The sequence below is a fragment of the Miscanthus floridulus genome, chromosome 9, assembly GCF_019320115.1.
Source record: "Miscanthus floridulus cultivar M001 chromosome 9, ASM1932011v1, whole genome shotgun sequence".
Taxonomy (NCBI): Eukaryota; Viridiplantae; Streptophyta; class Magnoliopsida; order Poales; family Poaceae; genus Miscanthus; species Miscanthus floridulus.
Genome location: NC_089588.1, coordinates 51,258,603 through 51,283,441, shown reverse-complemented (window position 1 = coordinate 51,283,441; position 24,839 = coordinate 51,258,603). Strand labels below are relative to the sequence as shown.

Sequence of the window (24,839 nt, the reverse complement as noted above, 5' to 3'; positions counted from 1 at the left end):
TTGGAACACAAAAACTTTTGTTTTAAATACACTTGTGACAATTAACGTTGAATCTTGCTCTGATACCAGCTATCGCAGAACCGACCAATTTATAAGAATACAAGTACAATGGCAATCCGCAAGTGGTCACACTGTCATACTTGAATCCATATAAACCCGGTAGTCCGTCGAGTACCACGACGGGTCTCGATAAACGATTTACAACAACCAAGATCGTACAGGATTCAACATACATGCCACATATTACATAAAGTTCACAGATACTGTTCATCATCAGAGTACGAATAAAAAGTTATTACAAACTGAGTTTGATAAACAAAGCGGAAGCAAATAAGTTCGAAGATAAAGTTTCCAACGTAGTTTGATACAGTGCCAAGCCAAATCACGGTCCACAAAAGCAAAGATAGGAATTACTAAAGAAGCCTGCCCAAGGCTTACTCCTCATCCACAGCGGGATAGAAGCAACTCTTGCAATAACCATGATACACAGTGCCATCTGCAACAATGGGAAAATAAACCCTGAGTATGAGGAGGTACTCAGCTAGACTTACCCATCATGAACCAGAAATAAAATGACTCCAAGGATTATGCAAGGCTGTATAAGTGGACGTAACTTGACAACATTTTGCGTAAAAGGCAATTAACCGTTGTACAATTGTGATTCTTTTATCAAGTTAATTATAACTATCCATTTCTAGATTAGCAACTATCCTGTGCCAAACATGTGGTATATTATTTAGAATCATACAATAGTAACCATAGTAGGTATTGTAATTCCATATTCATTTGAACCATCATGTTTCATAATATAGTTGCTACGATGTTGGGACTAGCCAAGTTTCTCACTATCCGGGAGAGACGGCGATTCGAATCAATTTCAACCAGCTGGGAATTTATTCCTAACACAAACCCAGATCTATCAGCCATGATAGTCTTAGGTCACCTTTGGTACAACTCAGGTACACATTTCGTGGGTCCGTACCGCGCCGCACAATCTGGAACACCAGATGCCAGGATGCTCAGGCCAAGCCTGCCCTTGGGCTCAGTCTGATCGTTCCCCGGAAGGAGCGCACAACAGAACGGTTCCCGGCCTGAGTTGAATTACTCGGCTTTACGGTCGGAATGAGTTATCCGGCCAGCTAAGTGAGAGGCATGCGTTCAATCTTGTCAGAAGCGCCAACAACGGTACGGTCCTTAATCGACACAGATGGGGATAAATCCACACCCAAGACCTCCATGTCTTGTTGCTTCTCTATCGACTTCCCGTCCGGTCTTAATTTATTTTTACCACATGGTTTTGTTCCACGATAGCAGATATAGCCAACCATGCTCCGGTATCCACCTATATCTCGCAGGTGACAGGACATCACCCGACTTCTATCGGTCTAAGCATGGCTAAGCATATATTCGATCCTGGACCTATACCGGTTAAAGGGTTAATATCTGGACAAGGAATGTACATGCATCAAGTGGTTTCATTCAACTCTTATAACCTAATGCATCAATCATAAATACGTAAGTAAACATTTGTAAATTACTGGGAGACTTATAATGCTCCGGGGCTTGCCTCGCAGAAAGGAAGTAGGGCGGTGGTCAGGGCACTCCGGAAGCTCTTCAGGGTTCTGCTCCCCGCCTTCGGGAGCTGGGGCATGCGGATTCTCCTGCGGGTTCCCTTCCTCTGCTTCTTCGAATTCCAGCAACGTGATCTCTTCCTCCGATCCTAGATGCATGAGTATGATATAAGTATTACGAATACATATATGTTAACAAGTGCATCACGTTGTTTGAGTAGGTGCATATCTCTTCTCGCTTATTACTTAACTACTTCTACAATGCATCGATTATGCCACAAACAGTAGCTACTTGTTTCACTCATAACTGGAGTTCTACAAATCCAAAAACAGTGATACTAGACTTTCTGGAAAGCTTATCAAATTCTCCACAACTTTGTTATTAACCATTTTTACAGTCTACATCAGTTTCAACATGCAACTCATCACATTCTAGAATCAGTCCGGAAACTATTTAACATGCAATATAAAGTAAAAATACTTCTACTTCAGGTAATTATTCAAAATTTGACAACCTAGACTCTACCACCAGTTTAAGCATACCAAATACAGTCAAGATGATGTAATGGTGAAGTCCAAACTATTTATTTAAATGCCTTTATTATTTTATTTAGATATCTAGGTTAAATAATAAACATATATCAGATGTACTTCATAAATTCTCAAAAATTTACAGTGCCTCACTAATGCTATCAAAGGACTACCATAAACATTTCATGTCATTTTACTAAGTAGAACATTCTATATAAAAATGATAAGGCAACAAGGCTTGAAATAGCATAAATGGAAAATCCTATTGAAAAGTGTCAAGCAACAGATTTCTTATTTTTCTTAACATCCATATGGTACTAGTATCACCTCCAATAAATTTCATGAATTTTGGACTCATAATTAATTTATAAAAATTCATGCAAGGATTAACAATTTATAAAATAAAAATCTATAACTATAGATCTACACATGCACTGGTCCTCAAATTTTTACCAGAGTTCACATATGCTAAGACTAGCTTACCACAAAAATTTCATAATTTTTGGAGCACAAGAACTTTAGATATAAAATAAACAAATTTGAATGCATTCAAAAGCACATTTCAAATCCTTATTTAAATCTCCAGAAATTTCTACTGTTGAAGCCAAGAACATATTTTTACTAAATACTACACTTCCTAAGCAACACAATCATATTTATTTCACAATTTTTGGAGCTACCAAACTAGAGATACAAATTTCACAAAACAAATCAAAAACTGGATTCAAAATGAGTTATCCCTCACTACTGCTGTCGCTGACAGGTGGGACCCGCTGGTCAGGGGACAGCAGCGGCGCTGCTGGGCACTGCGTGGCTATGGCTCGTCGACGGCGAGCTTTGCCGGCGGTAACGTCTTCACCACACGACCTACGTGACCTAGCGAAGCGATTGAGCCACTTGGCCGGTCCTATTGCCGACCCTAGAGCTGACAGCGGCGACCATGGCGGAACGGCGGGGCTAGACCACGGCAAAATGCCGGCGACAACCTCGGTGGCCTGATCTAAGGCTCGGACGAGCACCGGTGTACTACGGCGGACCTAGCGCACCAGCTATCGCGTGGAATGGTAGACTACAACGGCGTGGCCACGACGACGAAACACGGCGGCGAACTCCGGCGGGAGCGTGCGCGTTGCTGCGGCTTACCAAGCTTGAACAGCGAGCAAAGGGGGACGTCTGGGGTTGCTGGGGTGACGGTGGTGCTATTGCGGTGGCGGAGGAGCAGCGAGGACGAGCTGCCGTCGGCAATGGCGCTGGCGGCTCTGGTGCGGGAATGCCTGCAGCAGCGGGCGAGGAAGAAGGCCGAGGAGACGAAAAATGGGGCGTGGAAGGGGTCGGGCGGACGCTGGCGGGGATGAAGGCGCGCCCAGGCGCGTCGTGGCCTGGCTGGGCAGAGCAGAGGCGATGCGCGGCCGTCGCCGGGGACACGCAGCCTGCGGGTTCTAAAACCGGTCGGCCATTGAACGTTGCGATTCAGTTCGTCAGTCGCGCGATGCAGTGCTTGACGACGAGTTTTCGAAACGATTTATCGGCTAATCCGTGGCTCCTTTGTGCAAACACCCTAAATATATTTTGTAGACCTATGTACCATTTACAATATCTCTTAAGAAACCTTCTTCTAATTCGCAACAGATAGGGAGAAAAATCAATCCAAAGTTGAGCCTGTCAACTGCCATTGTAAAAAGGACTTAGAAAAAAATCGTTAAGTAATGAAAGCTTGGTTTTGCTGGTTTTTGTGGGACCCATTCAAGCATGTTAGAAGCTAAATCAGTCCATGACCCAAAAATAAAAGTTGTTCCTTATGTCAAACACTACAACTTTGCTTTAGTGAACTCCTCCATGCAAGGTCCCTAACACCTAGTTCAACTTTAGTCAAACATGTCACTTTGAAATCATGATACAAATTCAAACCATGGCTAAATGACCAAACTAGCCCTAGCACTAAATACCAAAGTTGTTCCTAATGATACCCTAAGCATGTTTGAGCAATTTGCAAGGTCATCCTATCATTTCATGCAGTGGTCACTCATAGAGCTATCCAGGTCAACACATGAAATATCACTTAAATGCTTGATCATGAGATGTGGCCTTCATGAACAAGGTTCCTTTTGTTAACCTAAGTGTAGCTAAGGTGTTTTAGTGACTAGCATTACCCACTTGCATTCATTTGTACAAGATCATATGCATATGTTCCAAGAAACACGAGATAACAAGCAATGTTTCAGATGTTTCGATCAAATGTTTCAATTGTAAATGATGATTTATGAATGCTTGATGCTCATGCTCATGTTATGCAAGTCAAGTTATGCAAGGCTAACACCCGAGGTGTTACATGAATAATCATCAACAATCACAAGACAATAAAGATTTCCTCCCAAACTCTTGTATGTTGTTGGTCCAAATAAATCCATGTGAAGGAGTTCTAGCACTCTTGCGGTTGGCATGAAAGCTTTTGTTGGATGAGTATTTGCAACTTGCTTGCTGGCTTGACATGCACTACAAAGCTTGTCCTTCTCAAACTTCACATCCTTCAACCCGCTCACCAAATCATTCTTCATTAGCTTCTTGAGTGAGCCCATCCCAACATAAGCAAGTCTTCTATGCTATAGCCACCCAAGTGTTGTTTTGGTGAATAGGCAAGTCTTCAAGTTTGCATCTTCGGAGGTGAAGTCCACTAGATATAGGTTGTTGTATCTAAATCCTTTGAATATCACTTGTTCATCATCCTTCTTAGATACAACAACTTCCTTCTTGGTAAACAAGCATTGGAAGCCAAGATCACACAATTGCCCAACGGATAGCAAGTTGAAGCTCAATGAAGCAATATATAGCACATTGGAGATTGAATGATCATTTGATATTGCCACTTTGCCCAATCCTTTGACCTTGCCCTTTGAATTATCCCCAAATGTGATTCTTTCTTGTCCATCTACTTCTTCATCTAGTGAGGTGAACATACAAGGATCACCGGTCATATGTTGTGTGCAACCACTATCAATAACCTAATGACTTCCACCGATCTTGTAGTTCACGTACACATAAGAGATCAAGCTTTAGGAACCCAAACTTGTTGAGGGCCCTTCACCTTCTCAACAAGTGACTTTGCAACCCAAATTTTCTTTGCCTATTCTTATTTGGAGGTCCTAAGAACATCGCTTTCATCTTTCCACTAGAATCCTTTCTAAGCATGTAGTGAACATTGAAAGCAAAGGGTCTAGCATTCTTGGGCAAGGGTTGTGGTGGTGGAGTTTGGCACTCATGAGCAAAGTGGCCTTCTTGTCCACACTCAAAGCATCTCTTTGGCTTTGGCTTTGGCTTTGATTGTTGTTGTTGAGCTTGAGCCTTCTTCTTCTCTTGATTTGCCATGTACCTAATGCCACTTCTATCCATCTTCATGACGGTGTTCATTAGGAGCTCACTTTGGAGATACTTGTCTCTAGTGAACTTGATCAATCCAATCTTGAGATGCTCCTTTTCCAACTTGAGCTTGTTTCTCTCTTCCTTGAGTTTCTTGTTTTCTTCTTTTAGCTTCTCATTCTCAAGGATCAAGTCACCATCATGATCAAGAGTTTCTAGCACAATGGTGTTGTGGATTTTGAACTCTTCAAACTCTTTCTTGAGCTTTTCAATGTCATGCTTGAGCTTGACATACTCATCATAGTCATTACACTCAATCACTTGCTTGCCTTTGCCACTAGATCCTTGCTCAATGCTCTCATCAATTAAATCATCACATGATGTAGCTATATCAATCTTAACAACATCATTAGTAGCATCATGTGGCTCATTGGGTAAAAATTCTTGAGCAATAACAAGATTGTCATGATTAATCTTGAGAGTAGTATATTCATCTTTTAGCTTGTTATGGCTAGTGATGAGCTCTTTGTGCACCCACTCAAGTTTATCATGTTTATCTTTAAGCTCTTTCTTGGAAGATTTGAGCTCCTTGAGTTTGGATGACATAGCTTCATTTGCTTCTCTAAGCTCAACACTAGCCTTTTCGGCTATATCACATTTAGCTAAAAGAGAATCATTCTTAATCTCAAGCTTTTCATTTTTAGCTCTAGTCTTTATAATGATCTTAGTGTATTTCTTTAGCAATTTAGCAAGATCATCATAAGTAGGTGACTCATATTCATCATCATTGCTATCACTATCACTATCATCATTATGAGCATGATCATCACCACTACTATCATCATCATGTGATACCTTTTGTTCACCTTTGGCCATAAGGCATAGGTGTGTAGAGGATGATGGCGGTGGTGGCGGTGAAGATGATGAAGAATCAATAGCAATAGCGGCCACCTTCTCGTCGTCACTATCATCATTGGATGATCTACTAGATGAATCAATGTTCATGAGCCAATCACTAACAATGTAAGCCTTTCCACTCTTCTTCTTCTTGTGGAAGCCCTTCTTCTTGCCATCTCTCTTCTTGTATGGCTTGTTCTTTTTGTTGAACTTGTCTTTCTTGGGCTTAGTGCATTGGTGAGCTAGATGGCCAAGTTTGCCACAATTGTAACAATCCATCTTGGAGATTGGCTTTCTTCTTGAGCTTGTGAAGAACTTCTTCTTGCCATCGAACTTGATGCCACTCTTGTTGAGCTTCTTTAGCATCTTGGCGGTTTTCTTCACCATGAGAGCAAGGCTTTCATCATCAACTTCATCATCACTTGAGCTCTCATACTCAAGCCTTGCTTTGCCCTTCTCTTGGCTAGCTTTGAATGCTAAGTCTTTTTCTTTCTTCTTTGTAGAGGATGAGCCATCTTGAGGTGTGATGTGCATATACATCTCATGAGCATTAATCTTTCCCAAGATTTGTGTCGGTGTAGCGGTGGAAAGATCACCTTGATGTAGCACGGTCACAATATGCCCATATTTGTCAATGGGGAGGACACTCAAGATCTTTCTTACAACATCGGATGGTTGCATTTGAGTGAGTCCAAGCCCATTAACTTCCTCTACAAGAACATTCAAACGTGAATACATCTCATTAGCATATTATTTAGGAAGCATTTTAAAAGAGTTGAGCTTCTTCATGACAATATGATAGTGTTCCTCACGCTCACTCTTTGTTCCCTCATGGAGCACACAAACGTCTGACCATAGTGCATGGGCGTCTTTGTGATTCCTCACCCGATTGAACACATCTTTGCAAAGGCCTCTAAAAATGGTGTTTCGAGCCTTTGCATTCCACTTCTCGTAATTCACCTCATCGCCTTGTAGGTGAGTAACATCCTGAGGTTTTGGGAAGCCTTGTGAGGCGGCTCTAAGAATACCAACATCTAGAGCTTCCAAATACGCCTCCATGTGAATTTTCCAATAAGGAAAATCATCTCCCTCAAAGATAGGAGGAGGTCCATCCCTATGAGACATCTTGCTCTAGGCGGTAAAGCCTAAAAACGTGAGCACGAGGCTCCGATAGCAATTGAAAGGATCAAGATGTCCAACAGGGGGGTGAATTGGGCTAATTCTAAATATCTTTGCAATAATTAAATCATACGGTTAGCCCAATTAACCCCTTGTGCCTAGAAAGTGTTTCTAAGTGTTCTACCACACAAAGGACTTGCAACCTAAATTCCAATCCTACTCTAGCATGGCAATTCTATGAATGTAAAGACAAGTATTGAATTGCTCAAAGTAAATGCTCAAAGTAAATGGAGAGAGAGAGGAACGCGGTGATGTTTTGCCGAGATATCGGAGAGTCGCCACTCCCCACTAGTCCTCGTTGGAGCACCCACGCAAGGGTGTAGCTCCCCCTTGATCCACGCAAGGATCAAGTGCTCTCTATGGGTTGATTCTTCGACACTCCGTCACGGTGAATCACCCACAACCACTCACAATGTGAGTTGGGTCATCCACAAGCTCTCCAGATGATCACCAAGCTCCCAATCACCACCAAGCCGTCTAGGTGATGGCGATCACCAAGAGTAACAAGCACAAACTCTCACTTGACCACGACAAGCCTAATGAGAAGGTGGATGCACACTTTGCTACTCTTGATCTTCACTAATGAGGGCTCTCTTTGGGATTCTTAAATCTCAATCACCTCACTAGGACCTTGCCCTTCTTGGCACTCTCTAAGGTATTTCTCAGCTGTTGGAATGAGCAAAAGTACCCCCACACACGAGTGGAGGCTCTATTTATAACATGGGCTGAAAAATGAACCGTTATGTGCCTTTGCAGGGTGACTGGACGCTCCGATCAGTATACCCCAAACTCTAGTGTTTGTAGTGTGACCGGACGCGTCTGGTCACAATTTTCCCTCTCTAGAACCTTACTAGAGTCGACCGAATGCTGGCCCTCAGCGTCCGATCAAACCAGACGCAATCACCTTTGTCAAATGAACTGACCGGACCCTGAGCCAGCGTCCGGTCACATTGGAGCCAGCGTTCGGTTAGTATTTGACCCTCCATTCACTTCCAGCTCATGATCATATGTGAATGAAGTTTGCTCCATTGGATCATAGGGCTGTTTTGGAGCTACCTAGTGCTAATTTTAATAAGTGTGCACCACACCTAACTCACTAGTCTCACCTAGGTCAAGCTACCCGTTCATACCCCCCTTAATAGTACGGCCAAAGGAAAAACAAAGTCATAAACTACTCTAAGTGTCTCTCCAACTCCAATCAACACTTAGAACTAGTCCATCCTAAACCTTGTCATCCATCCTTTGAAAACTGAAATGATTTCCATTGTAGGGGCATGACAACCATGATTGCCCAATCGATCTCTATTACCGTGACCTAACTCAATTGTTTCTGCAAAACACATGTTAGTCACAGTAATCATGTATTGTCATTAATCACCGAAACCCAACTAGGGGCCTAGATGCTTTCAGGGGTGATGGCTAACCTCATCGGCCCCTCCTTGCATCACGAGGCATCTGGGATTGGTGAGATCACAATAGCGGCATGGGAGGCGTGCGGCTCCGGTGAGGAGGAACACGGCTAGTGGCTCCCGGGGGTCTCCTTCCCCTTCTACCTAGCGCACATCGTGTCCCTTGGTGATGGGAAACTCGCCAAGGTGCTCCTTCTACCTAGCGAGCAGAGGAAGCAGTGGCTCACCGTGTGCCTTGGGGTGGTAGGGTAGCTGTACAGTGGTGAGTTGAGGCTATGGAGAGGCGATGCAGTGCCGTGCTGAACCACTACGATGAGGAAGATGATCAGGGCACCGTCTTCTTCTCCGACGGTGGCTCCTCAATGGCAGCAGCGCAGTCGTCCTCCTTCTCCTTCCCTCCTCCCTTCTCCTTCCCTTCTCTTGGTCTTGGTGAGTGGCTGGTGAAACCACCAGTGGCGCACGTGGGCATTGGAAGGGTGCTAGGGCACTAGGCGTGCCCTTTTATAGGGAGCTCATAGCCATGGTGGTGGCAGATGGTGAATGGAGGGGAAGGGGGCACGTGGGGGGCGATCAAGGGCTCTAGCTTATGGTTTTAGGGAACGGGGATGAGCGCGGTTGCCTTGGTGCTCCTATTTTCATGCGGCGGCCAATCAAGGGTGGGTACAATGGTGCTAGGCGGTGGTAGGCGCACTGTGAAGGGCTCAGGCCATGGTGCTCGTGTCAATGGCAGGCTGGCACCAACTGGGGTAGGTGGTGGCATGGATCGTCGATGTGGCGAGCATCCACGCGCGTACGGGCAAGGGGCAGGGCATGGATGGCTTGCGCGGTGAGCGGCATGGCGTGATTCTCTGCTTCACTTAAAGCAGAGAGGGGGAGCAGGGTAGGGGATGATAGGGCGGTCCCACTGGTCAGCGGCAGTGGGAGGGCGATGCGGGCATGGTGGTGGGCCGCTGCTAGGCTAGCTCGGCCATGCGCGGGTGTGGGCGCACGGACACGATGCTGGGCTGTGGTGTAGGCAAAGCAGGCCCGCACGCGCATGGGGGAGAGGGCGTAGGTGCTAGGCCACATGGGTGCATGGGCCAGCGGGGGTGAGACTGCTTGCTACCATTGGGCTTCTTTGGCTTTTCTATTTCCTTCCCCTTTTCCAATCCCTTTTCTATTTCTATTTCTATTTCTATTTCCACACTACATCTAGGACTCCTATGTGTGTGTACATGTGTTGCCAACATGTATACACCCTAGTGGGGTCCACTAGAAGTCATCTAGGGCTTTAGGGTCAAAGCCAAATGTTTGGCAACACACGCACACACATTTTATTGAAAAAGGTTGGATTGATTTTATTACATCACATAAAATCATGAAGAAGCAACTCACAAGTTGAATTAAACATAAAATGCTCAACCATGCTAACTTGGTTCTACTTGTGCAACTACATGGGTGGTTTCCTAGTATGCACACTCACCATATATGGGTTTTGTAAGAAAAATTTTTAAGTTCAGATTCTTGGTTATTGGAAAACCTGGGTTGTTACAGCATTGCTATCAACAACAAGCCTTCACTATTTGACACTCCATCATGCTTCATGGCCAAGGGCTCCAAGGTAAAATATGATGAGAGTGAAAGTGAAAATGATAGTGATGATGATGAATTCTCAAATGAACAACTAATGAACATGCTAGAACAAGCCGACTCAATAATTAACAAGAAAAGCAAGAAGTGCAAAGAATTACAAAAGAAGCTTAATGCTCTTGAGCAATCCTTTGATGAGCTCAATGCTACTCATGAGAGGCTAGTGGAAGCCCATGAGAAGCTTGGCAAAGCTCACACCAAGCTTGAAAAGGCTCACTCCTTGCTTCTTGAACAAGATAAGGAAATGGTTATAGTATCATGTGATGTAGGCATAACATGTGACATTATTGAAGAATCATTTTATGAACCTATTGTTGTTGCTCCCACTGACCCTTCTTGTAGCTCATCATCCACCACCGCTACCACTCCTACCTCTACTACTAGTGATGGTTTCACTTGTGATGCCTCACTAATGGTTGGGAATGAGACTCTCAAGAGAGAGGTGGATGAGCTCACTCACGCCCTAGCCAAGGCCTATGGCGGTGAGGCCCGCTTGCTAAAGTGCTTGGGTAGCCAATGGTTCTCTCTTAACAAAGAGGGATTGGGCTATACCCCAAGAAAGGCAAGGCAGCCTTTGCTACTCCCAAAGCTAGCTTTGTGAAGAGCAATGGTTGGTTTTGCAATAGATGCAAGCAAGTAGGGCACTTAGAGCAATCTTGCATAAAGAACAAGAACAAGAACAATGCTAATATATCCTCAATTTGTTTTGATTCTTGTTACAAGCTTACCAAGGGTGTGAATGGTGTGAAGGCTAAGTTCATTGGTACACCTATTGTGGGCTCAAAGAAGAAAGCTATTTGGGTACCAAAGACCCAAGTAACTAACCTTCAAGGACCCAAGCAAGTTTGGGTACCTAAAAAGAATTGATTTTCTTTTGTAGGTAAATTATAAAGCTGGAGGAAGGCATTGGGTGCTTGATAGTGGGTGCACACAACACATGACTAGTGATTCAAGAATGTTCAATTCAATCAACTCAAATGATGACAATGAGATTGATAGTATAACATTTGGTGATAATGGCAAAGGCAAAGTCAAAGGGCTTGGTAAGATTGCAATATCCAATGACTTGAGCATTTCCAATGTGATACTAGTAGAGAGCTTGAACTTCAACCTTTTGTCAGTAGCTAAACTTTGTGATCTTGGTTTCAAGTGCATATTTGGAGTTGATGATGTAGAGATCATAAGTGTAGATGGCTCTAACTTGATATTGAAAAGTTTTAGATATGAGAATCTATACTTGGTTGATTTGAATGCTAGTGAAGCTCAATTGTCAACATGTTTGCTCACTATGTCTAGCATGTGTTAGTTATGGCATAGAAGGCCTGGTCATGTTGGAATGAAACAATTGAATAAATTGATTAAGCATGATCTAGTTAGAGGCTTGAAAGATGTCACATTTGAGAAGGATAAGCTATGTAGTGCATGTCAAGCTGGAAAGCAAGTTGGCAACACACATCCTAAGAAGAGCATGATGAGCACATCTAAGGCATTTGAGTTATTGCACATGGACTTGTTTGGACCAACCACATACACTAGCATTGTTGAAAACAAATATGGATTTATGATTGTGGATGATTTCACTAGATATACATGGGTGTTCTTTCTTATTGACAAGAGTGATGTATTTGTAACCTTCAAGATATTTATCAAGAGAATTCATAATGAGTTTGAAACAACCATCAAGAAAGTGAGAAGTGACAATGAAAGTGAGTTCAAGAATACAAGAATTGATGAGCTTTGTGATGAGTTTGGAATTAGACATCAATTCTTGGCTAAGTACACTCCTCAATCAAATGGCCTAGTTGAGAGGAAGAATAGAACTTTGATTGACATGGCAAGATCAATGTTGAGTAAGTATAATGTGAGTCATTCATTTTGGTCTGAAGCAATCAACATGGCTTGCTACTATAGCAATTGACTCTATTGTCATCCATTGAAGGAGAAGATACCTTACGAGCTCTTGAATGGTAGAAAGCCCAATATTGCATACTTTCAGGGTGTTGGTTGCAAATGCTACATATTGAAGAAAGGCACTAGATTGAGCAAGTTTGAGAAGAAATGTGATGAAGGTTTCTTACTTGGTTACTCAACTACTAGCAAGGCTTATAGAGTTTGGAATCTGGCTAGTGGTACACTTGAGGAGGTTCATGATGTGGAATTTGATGAAACTAAAGGTTCCCAAGAGGAAGATGAGAATCTAAATGATGTGAGAGAAACTAGATGGGTCTTTCGAAACAAGCAAGATCAAGATGGGATAGTTGTAAGGAACAAAGCAAGATTAGTGGCTCAAGGTTACACTCAAGTTGAAGGTCTTGACTTTAGAGAAATATATGCCCCGGTTATAAGATTGGAAGCAATTAGGATCTTGTTAGCCTATGCTTGTGCCCACAACCTCAAGTTGTACCAAATGGATGTGAAAAGTGTATTTCTAAATGGGTACATCAATGAGCTTGTGTATGTTGAACAACCTCCCAGTTTTGAAGATGAGAAGAAGGCCAACCATGTCAACAAGTTGAAGAAGGCCTTGTATGGACTAAAATAAGCACCTAGAGCATGGTATGAGAGATTGAGAGATTTCTTACTCTCCAAAGGATTCAAGATGGGTAAGGTTGAAACCACTCTCTTCACCAAAAAGATAGGCAATAATTTGTTTGTATTGCAAATCTATGTTGATGACATCATATTTAGATCAACCAATCAAGATTTTTGTGAGGAGTTTGGAAAGATGATGGCTAATGAGTTTGAGATGTCCATGATTGTAGAAATTAGTTACTTCCTTGGTCTCCAAATCAAGCAATTGAAGAATGGTACATTTGTAAGTCAAGGCAAGTACATCAAAGACATGCTCAAGAAATTTAGAATGGATGATGCAAAGTCAATTAGTACACCAATAGGACAAATGGAAACTTAGATAGTGATGCAAGTGGAAATATGGTGGATCAAAAGATGTATCGGTCTATGATTGGAAGCCTACTCTATGTGTTCGCATCAAAGCTAGATGTGATGTTTAGTGTATGCATGTGTGCTAGATTTCAAGCCTTACCAAGTGAAAGTCATTTGAAGGCAACCAAGAGAATATTGAGGTACTTAAAGCATACACAAAATGTTGGATTGTGGTACCCCAAAGGAGCAAGATTTGAGTTGATTGGATATTCGGACTCCGATTATGCGGGATGCAAAGTTGAGAGAAAGAGCACATCGGGCACATGCCAACTATTGGAAAGATCATTTGTGTCTTGGTCATCAAAGAAGCAAAATAGTGTAGCACTTTCAACCACTGAAGCGGAGTACATTTCGGCCGGTAGTTGTTGTGCACAATTACTTTGGATGAAGGCTACTTTGAGTGATTTTTGAATCAAGTTCAAGCAAGTGCCATTGCAATGTGACAATGAGAGTGCAATCAAGCTCACCAATAATCTGGTTCAACATGCAAGAACAAAGCACATTGATGTCTGCCATCATTTCATAAGAGATCACCAACAAAAAGGGGACATTTGCATTGAAAGTGTGGGCACCGATGATCAACTTGCCGATATATTCACCAAGCCACTTGATGAGAAGAGGTTTTGTAAGCTAAGAAATAAATTGAACATACTTGACTTCTCCAATATGTGTTGATGCACCCCCCATATATGACATGCCTCTCCTTTGAGCAAAGCAAGGTAAAGTTGATTGACATGTCATTCATCCATTGTTAAGGACTTGTTTAGTGCATCTAGTCATTCCTTACATGTCTTAGGCTCATTCATGAAAATCAAATGAATTTGATACTTGTATGGTACCACTATTGCTTGTATGCTTGAAATGATCTAGTGGTAACATATGCCATGTTTGTGGGCTTGTGAACCTAGTGTTTAATCTAGAAAATGAACTATAAGTGTTTAACTCAACATGGTGCATGATAACCCTTATTTGGAGGTGTGAAGAAGCTTGCCCTTGGATCAAACCGAGTTAAATATCTTTTGCAAATGATCTAGATTGAACCAAATTGGGAAAATGATCTTCACTTCACATGGTTTCACCCCAACCTATCTAAAATTTAAGCTCACTTTTTGTGCTAATTGTTGACAAAGGGGGAGAGAAATTCACAAAGATAGTAAAGATAGGGAGCAAACAAATGAAATAACATTGTAAAGGGATCAATTAAAATTTGAAGCACACAAGTAGGGGGAGCAAGCTCATAAACTTGTATGTTGCATTTGAATGTGCATTACATATGGTTGCTTGCATGGCACAAGTTCTTAAATTCCCTATACATGCTTGTGTGGTGTATGCTAGATCATAGAAAATGATTGATGAAATGAAAAACTAACATGCATAGGATAGATAGATATTCCTTAAACTTTTACAAGTGGTACTAGAACCTTGCTTCTAATGTTGATCTCATGAGGTATATAGTTTGTCTTTGTTTTTCAAGTGATATCTAGCAAATCACGGTGCTAAGGATGGTGTTCAAATGGTAACTCCGATTGGTATCACGCTTCAAAGGTCCATTCTTTACACCTTAGCATCATTTGGTAGCTATTACTCTCCCCAACTTTCTATTCATGCATATGTGCAAGCTTTCAAATCCAAACTTTTAGCACATATGTAGGGGGAGCTAATACTACCAATTTGGGTTGATAAAACTTGTCCATAACCTTTACACATGGTAATATGCTTGGGCAAGCAATATGAATCCAAAAAGATTTTATTGAATATCTTTGTAAATAGGTTGTCATCAATTACCAAAAAGGGGGAGATTGAAAGCCCTAATTTGGTTTTGGATAATTGATGAAACATATACACTAACCTTTGTCATGAGTTGTGATATGAGCTAGGTTGGTGCAATCCAAGTTATGAAGTATGGTGGCACTCAAATGGTGATGTTCAACACATCAAATGATGAGATGGCCACATGTGATGATGATTAAGTGCTCAACTTGGGAGATCAAGGCAAAGGTATAATTAGGGATTTTATTTCGGTAATCAAAACACAATAGAGAGTATGATTACGTTTAGGGTAGATGGCCATACTATTAAGAGGGGTTCTTAACTAGACAATTCAATCATCCAGTGCCACTAGGTGTTGGACTTCATGCATTGCATTTAGGCCTAGTGCACATCAGAGAGCAAGCGAAAATATTTATCGAAAATATTTTGAGAAATGCTAACTTGGTTCTAACATGTTTTGAGAAAACACTTTGAGAGTTAGCATCACTTGTGGGGAGTAGCTTGAGTTGACGTGGATCGAATCAAGCAAAAGTTTGCAACTCATTGAGCTACTGGAGCTACCTGGGTGGCACCGCCACCCCCTATCCGGTGGCACCGCCACCCCTAGGGCGGTGCCCACCTAGGCATGGTAGAGAAGGGCCGAGAACGACCAGTTTGGGTTGGTCACCGAACACGCCAGTGTACACCGCCTCAGGTACGACGGTGCACCGCCTGGTCACCACCACTAGGTGTTCGGTGCCACCACCGTTTTCCTCCAGAGATGGGCACAGTGAGGGAGGTCACCGCCATGGTGATGGCGGTGCACCGCCCCATTTTTCCAGAGAGGACCGGTTTTAGGGACTTTGTTGGGATAGTCACCACCACCCCTATGGCGGTGCCACCGCCATGCCATGTTGTGAGGTCGAGATGGTGGACTAGAGGGGGTGAATAGTCCTTTCTAAAATTAATCACGTCGGCTAACCGAAACAAGTGTGGAATTAAAACTATCGGTCTAGCCAAGACTACACCCCTTTATTTATGTTCTCTATCATCTTCCAAAGATACTAATTAAGCAACAAAGGTGCTGGGCTAGCTAGAGCTCACCTAACCAATTCTAGAAGCAAGGTCACACAAACCTATGCCACTAGTACTTCAAGCAATACGGGAGCTCCTACACAAGCTAGTAAGCAAAAGCACAAAGCCACCTAAGCTCACTAGCAATGCTCAGTAACAAGGCAATCAATGCCAAATTAGAGAGTGTAAATACTTAGCTACACAAACTAAGCAATATGACTAACAAGGTTACACAAACCAAATTAGCCACGCAAGGGAGCTACTTCTATGCTACACAAGCAAGAAGGTCACTAGTAAGCTACACAAGCTAACTAATTACAAGAGCAACTACACAAGCACAATGTATATGAAATATAAATGCAAGCTTGTGAAAGAGGATTGCAAACCAACGGGAAGAACAAGGTTGACACGGTGATTTTTCTCCTGAGGTTCATGTGCTTGCCAACACGCTAGTCCCCGTTGTGTCGACCGCTCACTTGGTGGTTCGGCGACTAATTGGCATCACCTGCTAAGCCCGCATGTCGGGCACCGCAAGAACCTACCCCAAAAGTGAGGGTAGCTCAATGACACGCTTTACTAGAGTTACTCTTCGTGGCTCCTGTGGGGCGAGCACAATGTCCCTCACAAAGCTCTTCTCCGGAGCACCGAACAAGCTTCTTGCGGGCTTCGACGGAGACCACCACCAAGCCATCTAGGAGGTGGCAACCTCCAAGAGTAACAAGCACCACCGGCTTGCAACTCGATCACCTAGTGCCACTCGATGCAACCTCACAATGCAATCGCACTAGAATCGCTCTCTCACACAATCGGATGATCACTATCAAGCATATGTGAGATGGAGGGCTCCTAAGCACTCTCAAGCATGGGCACAAAGTCCCCCAAGGTGCTCAACACCAGCCATGGCCGAGACACCCTTCTATTTATAGCCCCACAGGCTAAACTAGCAGTTACCCCTTCACTAAGCGTTTTTCGGGATGACCGGACACGTTGGTCATATCGACCGGACGCAGGACCTCAGCATCTGGTCAATGGATGCTCGCCACATGTCGCCACCGTTCAACCTTAGTCGCTTGATCTCAATGGTCAAGGGATGACTGGACGCAGCTACTCAAAGTGACCGGACGCAACAACCCCAGCGTCTGGTCGTTTCCAGGAAGGTACCAATCGCGACCGGATGCGTCCGGTCAGTCATGATCGGACACAACATCAGCGTCCGGTCCTTCTCTAACCTTTCTGCGTCGCCTATGTCACCATACGTCAGCCTAACCAGATGCACCCTGCCAGCGTCCGGTCACTTTCAGCGCCAATGTTCGATCGAAGACCGATGCCTGCACGCTCTCTGCCGCCACAAACCGGACGCAGGACCCCAGCGTCCGGTTACCATGTGACCAGCGTCCAGTCCACTCTGTGAGTCCCTATCTTTTTTGTATAGGGTGCCGATGGCACCGTCGGACTGTCCGCACTCTATGGGTGGACACTCCGCTGGTGGAGTTTCTAACCCTTCTCGCCTCCGTTTCATCGCTGAGTTGATCCACATCAACTCCAACTTCATCTCCTTTGTAAATGTGCCAACACCACCAAGTGTACACCATCATGTGTATGTGTGTTAGCATTTTCACAATCATTTTCCAAAGGATTAGCCACTCAACTTGCCACACCACTCAATCCTAGCGATGATGCAAAGATAGATCACTCGAGTGGCACTAGATGATCAATATGCAAACAAGTTTGCCCCTCTTGATAGTACGGCCATCTATCCTAAACCCAGTCATCAACTTCTCTACACACCTATAACCGATGAAATGAAATGCCCTAGATTATACCTTTGCCTTACGCATTCCATTCAATCTCCTCCAATGTGGATGCAACACATGCACCAACACGATCAACAATGATATGATCCACTTCATATCATCACATGATCTTGTTGGTTCATCGATCTTGACCTCACTTGCTTTTCACCGTTGCCTTCGTCCATCAGCGCCAAGTCTTGCTCAAGCTTCACCGCCACGTGGTCCATCACTCCAAAGCCTCCAACTTGCCCTTCACGCTTGCAACCGGTCCATCAAGCCAAGTCATGTCTTGATCTTCTCCACCTTGATCACATGACTCAATGTCATGTCTCATTTGCAATGAGCACCTTCATCATCACATGTGTGAGATTTACAACATTTCCAAGCCATTTCCACCTTCATGGCATATGTTGCTCACACACATGTTCCTGTGGACTAATCACCTATGTATCTCATATAAACACAATTAGTCCACCTAGGTTGTCACTCAATTAATAAAACCACACAAGGACCTTTCAATCTCCCCCTTTTTGGTAATTGATGACAACTCTACAAAGATATGGAAATTAAGCTCTTTTAGATTCATGTTGCTTGCCCAAGCAATTTTATCATGTGTAAATGATTTTAGACAAGTACCACAAACCCAAAATGGTAGTATTAGCTCCCCCTACATATGTGCTAGAGTGTTTGTTTTGAAGCTCGCACATATGCATAGATTAAAATTGTGGGAGAGTAATTACTACTAAATGATGCTAAGGTGTATAGAGTAAACCTTTGAAGCGTGATACCAATCAGAGTTGCACCTTTAAGTTCATCCTTAGCATCATGATTAGCTAGATATCACTTGGAAATAAAAGCACTAGATACCTTATGAGATCAACATTAAAAGCAAGGTACTAGCATTACTTGAAAAAGCATACCAAGTGTCTAGCTATCATCCTATGTATGCTAGTTTTCATTTCATCAATCAAATTCTACAACTAGCATACATCACACAAGCATGCATATTGAATTTAAGAACTTATACAATACAAGCAAGCACATGAACATGCACATAACAAATGCAATCAATCAAACTTCATGAGCTTGCTCCCTTATTTGTGTGCTTCTCTTGTCCAAGAATTTTGATCCATCTCTTTTCTTCAATGTTGCTCCCTCTTTGTCCATGTCCATGTCCTACCTCTACTTCTTTGAGCTTTCATATCTTATCTCTCCCCCTTGTACAATCTTAATCTCAAAGCTTTCATATCTTTGTACAATCTCTCCCCCTTTGTCATCAATTTCCATAAAAGGTGTGCTTCTCATTGATGCAAAGGTATGCATTTGGGGTAGATGGTTGAGGCTTGAATCTTGCATTTTTTATGGACATCACTTGATTGTTGGAATGGCACCACTTGTAGATACCACTTGTAACTTGTACTACTTGTATCTTGTGTAGGGCTTCTTGAGATACCACACATAGAATCTTTGATCTTGATATCAATTTGTGTGACACCTCCCCCTATGTGATAGCATGGGTCATCCATTTGATACACTTGAGCTCTTGTAGGTGAGGGATGCATTCTTCATTTGATGATCACTTAAAGTTGAGGATCACTTGTGGAACCATCGTCTTACATGATTGATATTATGTGTAGATGTGATATCACTTGAAAGAATCTTCTAGTATAGAACCACTTGTTGGATTTATCAATAAAAACCATTTCTTGAACCTTTGCTATCTTTATGAGTACCACTTATAGGATATAACTTGTGAGTTGATCTAGACATCACTTGTGAATTCTTGATGAAATACTTGAGTCTAGATACCATTTGAAACAAACAAACTAGATATCCATTTGCATTGTTATCTTGTGCTTATACTCTTATCACTATCATGAGCTTCTATGGTTGACTTGAACTAAATTGATTTGCACCCTGCCAGTGTCCGATCACTTTTAGTGCCAGCATCCTATCGAAGACCGATGCCTACATGCTCTCTGCCGCCACTGACCGGACATAGGACCCCAACGTTCGGTTACCACATGACCAGCGTCCGGTCCACTCTGTGAGACCCTATCTTTTCTGTATAGGGTGCCGGTGGCACCGTCGGACTGTCCGCCGGTGGAGTTTCTAACCCTTCTCGCCTCCGTTTCATCACCGAGTTGATCCACATCAACTCCAACTTCATCTCCTTTGTAAATGTGCCAACACCACCAAGTGTACACCATCATGTGTATGTGTGTTAGCATTTTCACAATCATTTTTCCAAAGGATTAGCCACTCAACTTGCCATGCCACTCAATCCTAGCGATGATGCAAAGATAGATCACTCGAGTGGCACTAGATGACCGATATGCAAACAAGTTTGCCCCTCTTGATAGTACGGCCATCTATCCTAAACCCGGTCATCAACTTCTCTACACACCTATGACCGGTGAAATGAAATGCCCTAGGTTATACCTTTGCCTTGTGCATTCCATTCCATCTCCTCCAATGTCGACGCAACACATGCACCAACACGATCAACAATGATATGATCCACTTCATATCATCACGTGATCTTGTTGGTTCATTGATCTTGACCTCACTTGCTTTTCACCATTGCCTTCGTCCATCGGCGCCAAGTCTTGCTCAAGCTTCACCACCACGCGGTCCATCACTCCAAAGCCTCCAACTTGCCCTTCATGCTTGCAACCGGTCCATCAAGCCAAGTCATGTCTTGATCTTCTCCACCTTGATCACATGACTCAATGTCATGTCTCATTTGCAATGAGCTCCTTCTTCATCACATGTGTGAGCTTTGCAACATTTCCAAGCCATTTTCACCTTCATGGCATATGTTGCTCATAGCTCACACACATGTTCCTGTGGACTAATCACCTATGTATCTCATATAAACACAATTAGTCCACCTAGGTTGTCACTCAATTACCAAAACCACACAAGGACCTTTCACATGTCTAGTGACCAATAGCTAGTTTTCTAGCTATTGGGAAGTGACCATTGGGGCACCACCAGCCTAGGGGTGGTGTGCCACCACCGTGTCCGCTGTCCCCTACGTAGACAACTCCAAAGGGGTATAACGGCTCTATTTACTTGTGTGCCTATAAATAGAGGGTGCGGTTGGCCTTAGCGACCCTCTTGGCACCTCATACACTTATGCACACCCTTTGAAAGCTGAGCAACACACTCCACTCACTTGTTCACTTGATTTTATCATCTTGAGTGAGATTGGAGAGCCTCTAGTGCATTGCATTGAGTTGCATCATCTTGTGGCACTAGTTGGGTGATTTGAGCTAGTTGTGAGCTTGTTACTGTTGGTATTTGCCAACATCTAGATAGCTTGGTGATTGGAGGATCATTGAGCGGAGTTGGTGATTGTCTCCAGCCTCGATCGGTTGCCTGTGAGGGGTCGTGTGCCTTCCCTGACGGAGCGCCAAAGGCAACTCTAATAAATTGCTCATGTCATTGAGCTACCTCACTTGTGGGTAGTTTCTTGCGGTGTCCAATTGTGTGGACAAGGTTTGTGCAACACCTCTTAGCCAGCGAACCACCAAGTGTTGGTCGACACAATGGGGACTAGCATGCCGGCAAGCACATAAACCTTGGGAGAAAAATCTTGTGTCTCTTGTGTGATTGGATTTCTCTCGGTAATTGAATTGTCTTCATCTTGTGATTGGTTCATTCCTCGACGCGACGGTATAATCACCATACTCACTCTTTTACATTCCTTACAAACTAGTTGTTAAGCTCTTTAGTGTAATTAGTTTTGAGAGCTTGTCTTGCTTGCTATTTTAGTATCACCAAGTGGAGCTCTTTAGTCTAGACTTGTTGAGAGCTCTTAGTGAGTAGTGACATAGTCATTGTTTGTGCCTAGTGATCATAGCAACTAGAATTGTTGGATAGGTGGCTTGCAACTCTTCTAGAGCTAGAGCAAAATTGCATTTCACCATTTAGGTTACTAACCACTTGCTCTAGTGTGTTTGTAGAAAATTTTTATATGCTATTCACCACCCTCTATCCATTTAGGACCTTTCAGCTTGCCATGTATAGAACTTGGGAAACTCTCGATACAGTATACCTCGGGTTGTTTCATCTGTCCTATTCTTCTCGAAGTATGCTATAAGCATTGACTTTTCAACACCTGGATGATCAAGCACTCGTTGAACCCCTTCACGTTGGTGAAATGACACCATGTGCATGTCCGGAAGATGGAGCTACAAGGACAAAATAGCAAGGTACCTCTCACTCAAATCAAAACCATAAATCCTCCACAAGGATTCTATAGGGGTTACCCATCTAGCATCTTTGTACTGTTTGATCTCATCAACATTCCCTTCACTATCCTCCTTGTCAGCCTCTCTCACAGACACAGACGCCAGGTTTTGACACTTATAAATGTTCTTAAATAGGTACTTGGCTGATTTGATGCTCCCACATGCCTCAACATTGATGTGGCAGTTGAACAAATGGAGGAGATATGGGTTATAAGGCACGACCCATCTATTGTCAAGATCGTGTCCATGAACCTTTTCTATTTGGCCATCTTCATGTCATCTATAAACTGGGTATGAATCATTGCCTTGTACTATGGCATCACAGAAAGGTCGAGGGTAACAGTTCTTGCAAGAATCATGACCCTTTGTGCATGGGAAATTGTGATTAAGTGCTCTGCAAGGGCCATGCATCATATGCTTGGTAACCATCTTGTATAAGTCCGGATACTTCTTCTTCTTTAGGTGCTCGGCTGAGATGAAGAGATCATACTGCTCTGGGCATGTGATCTTGTAATTCATCTCCATGATTAGTAAAAAATGTGCATGTGGTAGACCCCTCTTCTGGAACTCCACAACATACACATGCGCTCAGACCTTTCCAAGGATATCCTTTTTTAGTAATCTATCCTTTAGCTCTTCTAGGTTTGCTCTAAAGACATGAACAATGTGATCTACACAATCTTGTGGCATCTGGCCAGGGTAGAGTTCACACTTGATCTCATCCTAGTTCGGATTACATGTCATAGTGAGGAAGATGTCTGGTTTACCGAACCTCCGGACCAAAGCCATGGCATCCATGTACCGACACATCATGTCACGTGGGCCTCCAATAAATGATGAAGGCATCACTGTTCGCTTTCAAAGAACTTCTACTCTACCTTCACCGGCATGTAGGCTATCAATCAATCCTAGGTAGAGATAAGCCCTAATATCATATTGATGGTTGCGTATATAATCCAATCGAGAACTCTCAATCTTGATGTATGTATCAACCGCAAACTGCTGGAACATACGCTTACCATAAAGTATGGGTTTAAATATTCCTGACAGCATTTGAAATTTGTAGCAATAGTAGTCACGCATAGATACACATAGTCTACTAGTGGAGCCTAAAAATAACCAAGAATTAGAGTTGTTTGTAGAATAACCATTGATGTATATGTGAAGTATTAAATAAATAAGAAAAATAACAAACCTATTTCTTCTTCTGAATCACTACGAGCCTTACGAAGGGCATGGTATGCGATGACTTCTTCCATACTAACTCCTTTTTTTGAAATATCCATATGCCATCTGAGGTCAACCCTAGGGAAGAATAGAGGGTATGAAAGAGCATCATAACATCCATGATACTAGCGGATGATGTGTCTGCTTCTATCTTCCCCATACAAGGCAACACTATTTTAGAACTAACCAAGGAGTTTGCTTCCCTTGATCCAAACAACAGCCACCTCTAAAGCTAATGGCATGTTGTATGTTCTCTGGTCTAGCCTTCGGTCAAGGTTCAATGTGACATGAAGTCCTCAATGTGTTCAGCCTGACCCACACTCCTAAGATGTTGTGAATATGGGTTGTCACGAAGGATGGCCACCAGCCTCTCAATAACTTCCTTATCTTTCTGGTACTGCTCTTCACGACACCATCGATAGCGAAGCTCAAGGCTTGGATCATCATCATAGAAGTAATGCTCAAGATGTCTTGGCTCCTTATCATCTTCTATCCCAAATGACATTATGTTGTGATAGATCTAGCCATGTGCATGGAAGGTGTATATGCCACTATTTCTCATGCTTGTGGTAGCCCTATCAAGGCGACAATATAGAGAAGTGAAAGAGAAATGGCTGTTGAAAAATCTAATGTTGTTATGAAAGTGCTTAGCATCAGCGTTGGCACTTGACCAAAGCCTTATCAGCTCGTCAGGTATGTTCAGTGCTTTGAGATCAACCTTTCCATTGCAACAACAGAACCCAGGTGGTTCATGTTCAAACCTATTCGCTTCGCAGTGAGGACAATCTGCGACATATTTTAGCATATGGGTATTTGTAGGCATGTTACTATACACCTTTTCATATTGATTAGGTACTTCAAAGATAGAAGTTGTGTCTTCTTCAAAGTCATGGTATTGGACATTGTCATCATCTTCCTCATATGAAATATCATTTAAGTCGTAATAGTTTAGATAAAGCAGTGGAATATTTCAAAGATTTTTGAAATTGGTCACAAGTACCACCTTGCCTTGCAAATAGGTATCCCTCGTAATCTTCCTCATCATCTTCAAATATGTATCCCTCATCATCATCTGTGGCCATCATGAAGTTAGTATAACACAAGAAATAATAAAAGTATATCAAATATAGTCTAAGGAATGTTAAAATATCCTTTAATTACCACTGTCATCAAATAGTGGTTGCGTCGGTGTAGTTGTTGCATTCTGAATGCTTGGTCTACCAC

The 24,839-nt window shown here is 42.8% G+C and overlaps 1 long non-coding RNA gene across 1 annotated transcript; it reads right to left on the bottom strand.

The window, feature by feature from the left end:
- Positions 1-370: 370 nt before the first annotated feature.
- Positions 371-24,688, bottom strand: LOC136483249 (uncharacterized). The gene is made up of 3 exons (XR_010765376.1): positions 24,619-24,688; positions 1,568-1,720; positions 371-496 (listed from the first exon to the last, which is right to left on the bottom strand). It is a non-coding gene; the product is annotated as an uncharacterized lncRNA (long non-coding RNA).
- Positions 24,689-24,839: the final 151 nt, after the last annotated feature.